Source organism: Gadus macrocephalus, chromosome 4 (assembly GCF_031168955.1).
Source record: "Gadus macrocephalus chromosome 4, ASM3116895v1".
NCBI classification, from domain to species: domain Eukaryota; kingdom Metazoa; phylum Chordata; class Actinopteri; order Gadiformes; family Gadidae; genus Gadus; species Gadus macrocephalus.
Genome location: NC_082385.1, coordinates 20,267,360 through 20,281,715, shown reverse-complemented (window position 1 = coordinate 20,281,715; position 14,356 = coordinate 20,267,360).

Sequence of the window (14,356 nt, the reverse complement as noted above, 5' to 3'; positions counted from 1 at the left end):
ACACACACACACACACACACACACACACGTACATTCATAGTGGATACACTAGGCGCACGTTCACAAACATGCACATACAAATGCACAGTTCTAACACAGAGAAACGCATACAGCATCAAGATTCACACACACACGTAATCACAGAGATATACTGTAAAAATGCACACACTCATGCACACCCACACCGGTGCACAAGAACATGCACATAAAAAAAGTGTTATGTGCTAAGACCCACACAGAGGTGCAAGCAATGACCACATGCACACACATGTCCGCAAATAAACCCACATCGGAACAAATACAGTGTGACATTAGGACACACCGATGCATGTGTACACACTAATGCACTAATACATGCACACAAAAGCACAACAAAAGACTTAAAAACATACCATATGTGCAGATACAAACACACACACACACACACACACACACACACAGACACATACACAAGCAAAAACGTGAATGTGAAGCAAAAGTCGCATTAACATTCACAAACAAGAAAAATACCTCCCCACATGCATGTCACATGTATATCCTCACTGACAAACATGTCAGCCAGACTGACAGCGATTGTGATGTTGAGTTACACACGCTGAAAATCACACACACAGACAGACATACACACACACACACACGCACATACACATACACAAACAGACAAGCACACAGACAGACACACACACATACACACATACACACATGCACACTCGAGAACACACACACACACACACACATACACGTACACAAACAGACAGATACGCAAACACACACACACACATGTACGATGCTCAAGGTGCCATGGTTTGAGTTCTTTACACATGGATACTCTGAACTGTACTGGGTAATTATTTTTAGAAACTTGCATAGTGTATTATATGATTTCAACAAAATTATAAATCAAATAAAAGATTAATGTTAAGTAAATGTAGATAAAAACATACAGACGCACATACATGCAGTGTTGGGCAAGTTACTTCAAAATAGTAATGCATTATTTATTACTTGTTACTGTCATTTCAAAGTAATTAGTTACATTACAATATTACTGTCTTTCAATTGTAAGGCCTTACACTACTTTTACATTACTTTTGCATTACTTTCTTCAAAATAACAGGAAATATGGATTTGGTGTTCTCAATAGATCTTCTTGTGTTCAATGCAGCTCATTACACAGCAGGAGGTGATGTGGTATGGCATAATGACTGAGCTAGGCTTAAGGCTAACAAAAGTACAATATAATGATCGCAGTTATGGCTCATGGTGCAATACATTTTATAATAGAAATGCTGTAACTTTAGGTATTCATGTTTAAATCATAGAGCTAGAGCGTACTACGTTAAATTGTAAAAAAACAAAAAAAACAAACATTGAGCCCACTTTCTGGTTTGTCTAGGATGAAATAGAGTTGACAACGACTATTGGTCCTGTCTCGGGTGTTTGGCTCATTTTGAATCGCCCCTGCCTGCTTAACAATAGCTCGCTATGGGTATTCACAAAACTGGCCTTAAAACAACACTAAACGTTTGTTTTCAGAAATGTGCAGCTCACCGAGTGGTTGGTCAAGTATCGTAGCGAAATACCGTTTCTGTCATGTTTTATTTGGCATTTTGTAAATCCATTGATTTCGGTTGGAAGACTCATTGCTCCTTGAACTGAAACGGAAATGCGGGCTGGTTGTTGTCTTTTTGCTCCGTTCTAGCCCTACTGTTGACATGGAGAACCGAGCGAAAAGACAATAACCAGCCCCCCTGGACTTTGCTGCTGCCGTGATCTTCTCCTCTAGCAGTAAGAGGAAGTAAACATTTGCGCAGATATTTTTCTCCTCTGAGAATCTCACAGTGTTGGCGAATTTGTATAAAAACAACACACAATAATGTCGGGTTTAAAGTGCATTGTAACGCGCGTTACTGATATTTGTACCGAGTAAAATATTACCTTTTTTTTTTGCACTGTCTTACATTCCCGCATTACAGCAAAAAGTAATGAATTACAGTAATGCAATTACTCCCAACACTGCATACATGGGTGGGTGCTACACACTTGGTGATTTAGGTCCCCCCCTTCACTGTAAGCTTCTTTGGGTCATTGAAAATCTCCTTTTGTTGGGGTGCGGGGGTGGGAGGGTTCGCTCTACTATACACTGTAAAAAAAGGTTGTCATATAACGTAATTTTAGTCTTCAGATTTTGTCTGTATTTTTAAAATACCATTTAATTTACAAAAAGAGACTGTTATTTTACATGTAAAATGTAAACTTACATGAAATCACTGTAACTGTGAAAACACACAATATTCCTGTTCTTTTACAAAAAAAACTATTAGAAATCCATATATTTATTGTTAAAATACGTTCACAAATATATCGTAATTTCACCAATCTGTTTGTCTGTTATTTAAGGGAATAAACTGTAAAATTCAACTTTAAAACTCTAAAAAAAGTAAAAAATCATTTAAAGTTACTGAGAAATTAAAAATAAAATAACTATTTAATTAGTAATTTTACTATAATTTCTTTGTTAATTGACTAATGTTTTCATTGAAAATAACTAAAATTACTGCAATTTCCTAGATGGTAACATTTATTAACATTATATTAACATTTATTTTAAATTATTTATTTATTTAATCTAAATAGACATTGGGAAAGTGAAGGAGGCCAATACCAGGATAAAACCACATAAACTACATGCTTTTCATCTGTTTCCTTAACCTACCACTTAAAAGCATTACATTCTGCCAATGTTTTGGATGGTTACTTGACCCAGGTTATGGAAACCTTTGATAGAGTATGGATTCATTTCAGTGAGGTTGAATGTAAGTTTGTAATCCATGTATGGTGACTTGACCAAGTTATAGATGCCTTGGATAGAAATGTTACTGTAAACAAACAGACTGTATGCAAAACGTTTGATTTATGTTTCTCATCAAAACATATATAAATCATGTAGAACTCTTACAGCTTTGAGGGATGTTAAATCTATAAGTTTCAGTCATTTTAAGAAGTAAGAAATAAGTTATGTTTTGTCTGGAACACGGCCACTATGAACGCGTCATCACCCACGTGGGGAAGAAGAACGTTGCGATTTTGCACTTGTGTTGCATGCGTGTGGACCTGAGGAGTTATCTTTCAAGGTAATTAAATCTTAACAAATATGTTACTGTTAGAGTCAGTCACTCTAAATACTTGTTTTAATTTGCTCGTAAGGTTGAGCAACATGTTTATGTCAAGGTATTTTTTGAAAATCCAGGCCTAATGTGATTATACTAATGTGTTAAAGTTCGCTGTGGTTACTATTCGCAGGCGTTAGCTAGGCCTAAACAACTTTAATTTAGCTCATGACTCATTCACGAAATTAGGGAATAAAGCATGTTTTTCTATCGTGTGAAAGCGTAGTTGACTTTCCTTAGAACTATGAAGTTAATTTGTGTAATTCGCTGGGGGGAGGGGGAGTTACGGTAACCCTTCCTTTTACAGTCCCCTAATTACTAGGTATTTACCCGGTACATACATGGTAAATCATAGTGTATTACTGGGTAATTGCCACTGGTAATAAGAAGGTAAATACAGAGGTAGTTACCCGGTAAATACATGGTAAATCATAGTGTATTACTGGGTAATTACCACTGGTAATAAGAAGGTAAATACAGAGGAATTATCCGGTAAATTATAGTGTATTACTGTGTAATTACCACTGGTAATAAGAAGGTAAATACAGAGGAATTACAGCTGAAGTACTAAGTAAAACCTCCACTATTACCCATCAACTCAACTAAGTAGCGTGTAGTTGCAACTGATGTAGGTTGGTAATAACTCCAATATTGTGTACTTCCTAGGAAATTAGGCAACCAATTCTTATAAAGACCTATTATCCAAGGTTTATGTTGGTAACAGCCCAAATTTAATGATGTACTATCTAGAAATTAGCATAGTGCTTTCCAATAAAATACTATTTCTTAGTTATTATTCATAGCTACACCCATTTAGAAAGGGTTTATTCGATTTACCACTATGGAATTACTTACCTGGTAACAACCCTCTGCAGGAAGTTTTCCTCTAGTGTCATGGTACATCTTCTTAAATACTGGGTACAAAGCCGTTTGTTTCCATGGTATTACCAGGTTCTTACCATATAATTTATAATAGATTCCATTATCGATGCAGTCAACACAAACATGTACCATGTACGTTCTGCGACGTTACCAAGTAAAACACGACAACTTACCCAGTAATTAAGCTGAAACTGTACTGTAAAAGGAAGCCTCGTTTGTTTCCATGGTATTACCAGGTTCTTACCATATAATTTGTAATACATTATTCCCTTTTCCATGCAGTCAACACAAACTTGTACCATGTACGTTCTGTGACGTTACCAAGTAAAACACGACAATTTACCCAGTAATTAAGCTGAAACTGTACTGTAAAAGGAAGCCTCGTTTGTTTCCATGGTATTACCAGGTTCTTACCATATAATTTGTAATACATTATTCCCTTTTCCATGCAGTCAACACAAACTAGTACCATGTACGTTCTGTGACGTTACCAAGTAAAACACGACAATTTACCCAGTAATTAAGCTGAAACTGTACTGTAAAAGGAAGCCTTGTTTATTTCCATGGTATTACCAGGTTCTTACCACATAATTTGTAATACATTATTCCCTTTTCCATGCAGTCAACACAAACTTGTACCATGTACGTTCTGCGACGTTACCAAGTAAAACATGACAATTTACCCAGTAAGTAAGCTGAAACTGTACTGTAAAAGGAAGCCTAGTTTGTTTCCATGGTATTACCAGGCTCTTACCATGTAAGTTGTAACTGGTTATTCCCTTTTCCATGCAATCAACACAAACCATATATGTTCTGGAACATCGTTCACCAGTAGTTAACACTGAAGAAATCGGACAAAAAAAAGCCGTCCACATCAACTCGTTCTGGCTGCTACCTGTTTTAGGGACCGTCAACAAGTTACACAAACCGACTGGTGGCAGAGACGTTACCATGGAATTGTTTCTGGAAATAAATCATATAAAATAACATAAAAATCACTAAAAAAATACATTTTGTCACCTGATTGTAGTAGTAGTTGCCAATGGTGGGCTGCTACTTACTGCAGGTAACTTTGCTAATATATTGCATTATTGTTAAACGGGATGCAATTAATAATTTCAAATATAGTTTAGTCGATTTTTGTCGAATATTAAACTATTAACTGCATTATGATTAACTATATTTCAATATATTTGTGTGATTAATTTCCTGTCTGAAACAATTCCATGGTAACGTCTCTGCCACCAGTCGGTGAGTGTAACTTGTTGACGGTCCCTAAAACAGGTAGCAGCCAGAACGTAAATGACGTTGTTGCACAGACATCGATGGCGACAACATGTGTTTGTGATTTTCGCGATACGCCGTCCTAAACCGTCCTCAACATACTAAGCCCGTAATGTATTGCACTTATGTTGATGAATCCGATTGGGTGGTAAACCGAATATCCGGCGAATATCAAACTGGAGGCTAACTTGCACCTGTTGAGGTGGCATGCTCCGGTAGAGCTGCTCTTTAGCATTGCGCTAACCGGGGCTAACAGAGCCTGTCTCTTCCCGTCCTATTAACTGTACTTATGGGAGAGAGCCCGATTAAATCCGGATATTTTAATAAATTGGGTGTTATAGGTTTTAAACAACATGTCCGAGTTATTTGAATGACAGAAGCTCCGCTAGCTCGATGCTAAAGTGCTAATCGGAGCTAACAGCCTGTCCCCTCCCGTCCTATTAACTGTATTTATGGCTATGCCTTTTTCTCTTTTCAATATGACCAAACACAATGGCCAGAGGATCAGCATCCTTTTTTAACTAATAAACAAAAATAATCTTTGAGTTCTACATGTTCTAGAAATGTTCATTAATTGACAGTCCTAATGTTTATTTTCTTGTCTTCTGATTCTTTATTACAGTATGGAAGGGGAGATTTGGAGGTACCTGGTCAGGTCTTGTTCAGCCTTCAAATCCCAGATGTGGAGACTGCAGGGATACCTCACAGAGAAGACACTAAATAATCATCTCTCATTCATCGAGTGGACTCATTGGTTTGCGAATGACCACAAAGATGCTCCCATAGGCAGATTGCTGCATGGCATTCACCGCTTATTCAAATTGAAGAGGTTGAAGCAGTCTTCCATATGAAAACACCCTCAGTAACATTTAAATTGAGTTGATGTGGACGGCTCTTTTTTTTGTCCGATTTCTTCAGTGTTCAGTGCCTGTTTGTGAGATATGCATTGTTTGAAAGATAAGCCTTTGATTTTGTTTAATTCTAATATGCCTTTCATCAACAGTGGTTTGGGGTTTTATAACAACAATTAAAGTGCTTAACTACTGGTGAACGATGTTGCAGAACATATATGGTTTGTGTTGATTGCATGGAAAAGGGAATAACCAGTTACAACTTATATGGTAAGAGCCTGGTAATACCATGGAAACAAACTAGGCTTCCTTTTACAGTACAGTTTCAGCTTACTTACTGGGTAAATTGTCGTGTTTTACTTGGTAACGTCGCAGAATGTACATGGTACAAGTTTGTGTTGACTGCATGGAAAAGGGAATAATGTATTACAAATGATATGGTAAGAACCTGGTAATACCATGGAAATAAACAAGGCTTCCTTTTACAGTACAGTTTCAGCTTAATTACTGGGTAAATTGTCGTGTTTTACTTGGTAACGTCGCAGAACGTACATGGTACAAATTTGTGTTGACTGCATGGAAAAGGGAATAATGTATTACAAATTATATGGTAAGAACCTGGTAATACCATGGAAACAAACGAGGCTTCCTTTTACAGTACAGTTTCGGCTTAATTACTGGGTAAATTGTCGTGTTTTACTTGGTAACGTCACAGAACGTACATGGTACAAGTTTGTGTTGACTGCATGGAAAAGGGAATAATGTATTACAAATTATATGGTAAGAACCTGGTAATACCATGGAAACAAACGAGGCTTCCTTTTACAGTACAGTTTCAGCTTAATTACTGGGTAAATTGTCGTGTTTTACTTGGTAACGTCACAGAACGTACATGGTACAAGTTTGTGTTGACTGCATGGAAAAGGGAATAATGTATTACAAATTATATGGTAAGAACCTGGTAATACCATGGAAACAAACGAGGCTTCCTTTTACAGTACAGTTTCAGCATAATTACTGGGTAAGTTGTCGTGTTTTACTTGGTAACGTCGCAGAACGTACATGGTACATGTTTGTGTTGACTGCATGGATAGTGGAATCTATTATAAATTATATGGTAAGAACCTGGTAATACCATGGAAACAAACGGCTTTGTACCCAGTATTTAAGAAGATGTACCATGACACTAGAGGAAAACTGTTCCTGCAGAGGGTTGTTACCAGGTAAGTAATTCCATAGTGGTAAATCGAATAAACCCTTTCTAAATGTGTGTAGCTATGAATAATAACTAAGAAATAGTATTTTATTGGAAAGCACTATGCTAATTTCTAGATAGTACATCATTAAATTTGGGCTGTTACCAACATAAACCTTGGATAATAGGTGTTTATAAGAATTGGTTGCCTAATTTCCTAGGAAGTACACAATATCGGAGTTATTACCAACCTAAAACAGTTACAACTACACGCTACTTAGTTGAGTTGATGGGTAATAGTGGAGGTTTTACTTAGTACTTCAGCTGTAATTCCTCTGTATTTACCTTCTTATTACCAGTGGTAATTACACAGTAATACACTATAATTTACCGGATAATTCCTCTGTATTTACCTTCTTATTACCAGTGGTAATTACCCAGTAATACACTATGATTTACCATGTATTTACCGGGTAACTACCTCTGTATTTACCTTCTTATTACCAGTGGCAATTACCCAGTAATACACTATGATTTACCATGTATGTACCGGGTAAATACCTAGTAATTAGGGGACTGTAAAAGGAAGGGTTACCGAGTTACTAACTGCATGCTTAAGCAACTCGAAATGTTGGCGCATTTTTTGGGAAATATTCACTATACCACGGTGGGGAAAGACGCTGGTAATGTCTTTATTTTTTATGCTGCTATGCCTGGTAAAACGTAAAAACGTGTGAGTATATTAATTGGGCTAGTGAGAATTTTGATGGTCCTGTCTGTAGCCGAGGGCTCTGTAGGCGTCACGTACACGCGGCAATGCATCTAGCGTTTAGCATTATGCTAATATTAGCATCGGGTAGCAAAGGCATTCATAGTTTAAGCGGTTTGGTCTTTACCAGCTATACCTAGCCTTCCCCAGTCATTGTAACGGACTGGGTATTATGTAATGTTGTGTTATGTGTGTTCCACTGTTAAAATAGTTTGTTTATGTCCATTTCACGGGGTTGAGTTGTTGGGATTCCAGAGAGTTAGTGGATATGTCATAGGCTGTAGGGTCGTGATTGGCTGAGAACCAGGAAACGTTATCGTTGTTCTGGGGAGAGAGCCTAGGCTAAAGTGCGATGCTAATATTGGCCTAATGCTAAACGCTAGCTCCTATTGCCGAGATTACGTGACGCCTACGGAGCCCTCGGCTATAGACAGGCCGTCGCCGTTCTCACTGACCCAACAGTTTATTCGATGTAGTTGCTTTTGCGTTGGCTACAGCCCACAGTAGCCTGTGTATTAAAGGGGACATATTATACAACCAGGTGTGAGTGTGATTAGCCGTACAAGCCGTTTCGAAAATCTGCCCCATATGACATCACTAGTGGGCGTGTCCACCTAGATCTGTGCTGGATAGATGAGCATCGTTTCCTTCAGTCCACTGGGAAGGCTGGTAGACGGATCTATCCTGCACAGTTCTAGGTGGACACGCCCACTAGTGATGTCATATGGGGCAGATTTTCGGAACGGCTTGTAAGGCTAATCACACTCACACCTGGTGGTATGATATTTCCCCTTTAATTGGAAAATAAATCGCCAGAAAACCCCAGTTCCGTCTCGTGGCATTTTTTCAGAGGGACGCTACAATATGTTATGTTTTCATTTCATGTTGTTGTGTTAAGAATGTATTATTTTTTAGGTCTTGATGTCTAATTACCTTAATAGAGCCTTATTAAAATGAGAAATTAGGGAGATTTTTATTTAACTGTTGTATGGAAATGTTTATTTAAGGGTAAACTTGTTCTGTAGAAACTATGTTTGAATAATAAAAGATTTGTTTTAGTTTTTTCTGTAGGTATAGGTAATTGGTGTTGAGACGGTTGGGTTGAGACAGGCTTCTGCTTCAAGCATTGTTCTAAGGCTCTGTAGAAATGGTGAGTATTTAAATGCTTTATTTGATTCACTTGACTTATTTAAACTTAATAGTATTAGAATGTTGTCAATTTATGAAAATTAATCTTAATATTTTGGTACTGTGTGATAACATTAGCCTGCAGGAATATACTTTCCTGTGTGATTTATTAGGTCCCCATTCAACAGTTTAAAAGCACCATGAACTCCATTTATTTTAACTAGGTGTAGCTAATAAACTCATTTGAGTTGCATTTAAATTAATTGCATTTAAACTACAATAAAGAGTAACTGTGAAGCATGTTGACCGATTCTTTTAGGAAAGCTATATGGATGTATTTGGTTGGCTGGCCTCACATTTTTCCCTCTTTCTCTCTTTCCAGTGATGTGGCAGTGTAAGGGGTGTTCCATTGCAGTAGCTAGTAGGTCTTTACTTCTTAATCATTATAAACTCAAGCATCCACATTTTGGGCGCACCATCCACTAGCCATGTACATTTACAGGGTAGCCGCGGGGTCTTAAAAGTCTAAAAAATGTCTTAAATTTCATGTTCCTAAATTAAGGCCTTAAAAAGTCTTAAATTGCGTTACCCAAGTCTTAATTTTTTAAAGATGGTCTTAAATTTCCTACTAGGATATGTTTTCGTAGTCAACCAAGGGGAAAATAGGGGGCGTTTTGCGTATCGGGGTTTTGCGTAACGTCAGAGAACGTCTCATTTATTGGAGTATGCGCGAACAATACTTTGGGTTTTCGCGCCGGCAATCTCAACAAACATAATCAGTCGAGAGGAGACGCCACATCATGGGGAAGCAGTGCTCTCAAGTCTCACGCATTCGGCGTGAGACACGCAATTCGACCCATGCACACGCTCACACGACACACACACAGAGAAATTACCAGGATAGCGCCCACCAACTTGCGCCACTATTTAACAGTGGAACAGGTAGGAATCAAATGGGTTCCCCTTACGAAGGGTGACCAGACGTCCTCTTTTGCCCAGACATGCCCTCTTTTTGAGACACTTATAAAAATAAATGTGTCCGGGCGGAATTTCAAAATCGTCCGGGATTTTATTAAAGCCTCATACATGTTCACATTGAATTTGCGTTGCGTTCCTCTGGGTCGGTCACAAACTACTTAAGCTACGCCCTCCCCACCTCAGTTCTGTTCGCTTTGCATTGCTGGAAGTGAGTAGGGGGAGTGGTTAAGTAGAGCCTTCAGATTGGACGGTTTGACTTTAGAGCAACCCAGTCTCACCAATATGCGTACAGATCGCATGGTTTGACACTTTCAAAATGCGTGCAGTACATACTAGGGATGGGCATTTGAAGAAATTTTCTTGATCGAGCATCGCTAGAGTTATCGATCAATTATCGATTAATCATTAACTTTTTTCTATGTTTTTTTTCTAATGTTTTTATCAATGAAATCTTTATTCCAACAATAATGTATGGGCCAAAATTAATACAATACAGTTAACTTGAAGACCTACAACTGTTTAACAGTTTTAAAATAATAAATACAGGCATTATAGGTTATAGGCCTATGCGGCGCTCGTAAAGTCCGAACAATGCGCCTACAGGCGCTCTTAAAGGTTTGGAAACGATTCAACAAGACTAAATCTGTAGCCTATTCCAATTACAATAAGTAGCGAACTTATCGGACAACAATAATCAAACAAAGGCAGTAGGCTAAAAGTGGGCATTAAACTGTATAACTGTTATGAAAAAAAAAGGGGGGGGAAAGGCCGACATATAATGCCTGCAGCCGGCGCGCGGAAAAGGCTCGCAACAAAAAGATGAGCCACCCATTTACAAACAATTGCATGAACTAGTCTATCTAAAAGCAATACCTTATTGAACATATATAAGGCTGGACTTGTTGCTAAAATATCACAGTTTTGGCAAAATGTAACGACTCCAAGAGGCACCAAGCGGAGCGAGAGTCAACACATTAAGAAAGAAAAGAGCGACTCACATACGGTGGTGACTGTCGTCCATAGCATACAGTAACTCCAGCCTACATATTTTTGTTTAGGAATATAAGCATGTTAACATGCTCGGGGGTCAGACGCGAACGCAGCCTTGTAACTGTCAGTCCAGCAGCAGAAAACACCCGCTCTGACGGGACCGAAGTTGCGGGGATGCAGAGGTATTGTCGCGCTAACTTTGACAGCCTGGGGAACCTTCTTCCATTCACTTTCCACCAGTCGGCAGGGTTATATTAAATTAAATGCTTCAAGACTCACAGTATGCAACACAACGTCCTTTTAATCGATAACAATATAAATTGATCGACGCATTTCTTAACGATCAATTATCGAGCATCGATTAATTATGCCCATCCCTAGTATATACGCCAAATGACCATTTCGCGTGCATATGATACGCAAAACCCAGCATTAACTACTGTGGAGGGCGGATGCGTCCATTTCGCGTGCATATGATACGCAAATCCCAGCATTAACTGAATGGGAAATGCAATATTTTAGGACAGATTCACCATTAAACGTGTTTCTAATGACATTTCTAGCGAGAAATATACTTTTTCCTGGAATAATCTTCAGTCAGTGAATGTGTATGATCATTATTAATCTTTATTATCTGAATGGGAAATGCAATATTTTAGGACCGATTCACCGTTAAACGTGTTTCTAATAACGTTTCTAGCGAGAAATATACTTTTTACTTGCATAATCTTCAGTCAGTGATTGTGTCTGATCTTTAGTTTTATAGTTATTAGGAAGATTTTATCGGCTCGCTCGCATGTTTCAACGACGTCAAACGCTGCTTTCGCTAAACTAGCAGCTCACGTGTTTCCTGCGTTTGTGTTATTAAACCGTTACTTTATGTAACCTTTAATGATATCATCTTGTTAGAAACACGCATATCCGAGAGCCAACCCAGTCGACAAAAGCATACGTTGACAGTGTACGTTTTCGTGAACTCTGGATTACGTCGCATTTCAACATAAAATAGCGTGTTATACACACACACACACGCACACGCACACACACACAAACAATGCATTTCGCTGCTTAAACAACAACATATATTGTATTCCCTCAAATATTATTACTTTCAAAACATTGGCCAAAGTGGAATATCTTTTTTATTTGGGCTGCTTCTAGGACATTTTGGGTGGATTTTGAACGGTATGTGGGCAGGACGTTTTTTGCAGGACCTGGCAACCCTGCGCTGTTGCCCGACGTGCTGAAATGCTCCGGAACAGATCTGGATCCACTATGGCCAAAAGACTTGTATGCCCCCCTCCCCCCTTAAATAAATACTATGGCAGAATAAAGAATAAATTCATGCATTATCATTCAACTTGAACATGTGTTTTCACAGTATAGGGTGGTGGAGGGATGACGTATGTTGGCCAACCCGGAAGCGTCGCCCTGGGTTCCCTTGACAAAAAGCCAACGGGGTTTTCCATTGGATTTTGGATTATTGCAGAAAAATTAGCATCTTTGAAGCACCCCCTCAAAAACTGAAAATAAATAAATAAATAAAAATATCCTTGCTCCAAAGAACGAAATGTAAACCAATGCATTCTGAATGGGAGTGTTTCTCCGATTTTTCCATGCTACACAGAACGAAATGTAAACCCATGCAAATAAAGACTTCATGGTCATAATAATTTAAATATCATTAATCTCCTGAGGGTGGTATTCTATTTTTTTCAACGGGGCTGCATCCAGTCACTTGACCGTCATGGTTGCTATGGTGGTTGCTATCGACCGCCCCCTCATACTTATGGTGCGTTCGAGTATTCTCTGCGAGCCGACTCGGATCTCGGATCGGACGCCACACCCACACTAAAATCGTTTTATGTTTTGAGCGTAGGTCGTCGGAGAAAAACATGGACGCCACCCGGAAAGCTATTGTTGCGGTAGCATTGGCCGACTACTACTACTATTTTCATTTATATTATTTCAGGACTACGAAATAATATAAATGAAACGGTGCGTTTTCACCGTACGAAAACGCAGCCATTTGAACTTCTAAAATTTTCACTTCATTTCATGTTTCAATGTATCATCTGCATATGTAAGTTATTACAGCAATACGAGTGATTGAAATTGCGATTTAAACCACCAAAGCGGTCCAAACACAATGAAAACAGTTCACTGAATGTCACACTGGGCGCATCCATCTTCAATTCTATCTCAGAAGCCTCGCTCGGTCACCGCTGAGTTCAAACGAGATGGCGAGATCGACTTCCGAGGAAAAGGGGCGTGTTTGTGCGTGTCGCTAGGCAACGTCCTCGGAGCTCCGAGACGGATGGATATTAAAACGCACCATTACATGGCTCTAAAAACCACGCGGCAAAGGAGCTTCCGTAAATTGTGTTGTTTTTGTCGTAAACTAGGGTCCGATGGTTAAAAAAAAGACAGATATTCCAATGTATCCTTAAAAGGCAGCTTGGATGTTTTTATTTTCTGCTGTTTAGACTTCTTCTATAACCTATTTTTGAAAGCAAAACACCAAGCTCATTGATTTAACGAGGCAGGGTTATTTGAACCAATTTATTAAATAAATATTTGTGAGAGGTCATTCCTTCTCCTGAGTTTGCTTCCTATTTATGTCTAGTATACACCCCTACTGTCCACAAGCATCCCCCCCCCCCCCCCCTCCCCATATGGATTTAGAGAATTGTTGCCACGTCCCAGTGGTGGAGGTATCATATATGAAAGAGGGCATTCAATTATAGCCTACTACAATGATCAATTAGGAGGCTGAAGCCCTAAAGGAAGTGATGCAATAGGTGACTGAGTCGACAACATTTAAGTAAGCTCTACCTTGGGGTCTCGTATATCAGGGGGTCTGAAAGGACGCATTCGCTTCAACCTGTGGCTCCAGCCCTACAGGAAATGACTCAGCAAGTGCTCCATCTCTTTGCAGCTCACCCAGCGGCTCGCTTGCAAGATTTTGGCCTGAAGTTCTTCCCAGACCTACACCCTAGCCATCCAACATGCATATCTGAGAATCAGCCCTCTCTTTAATAATGACAAAAAGTTATTAGAGAAATACACATTAACTTTTTGTTATCTCATAAGCGGCGTGGTGCCGGCT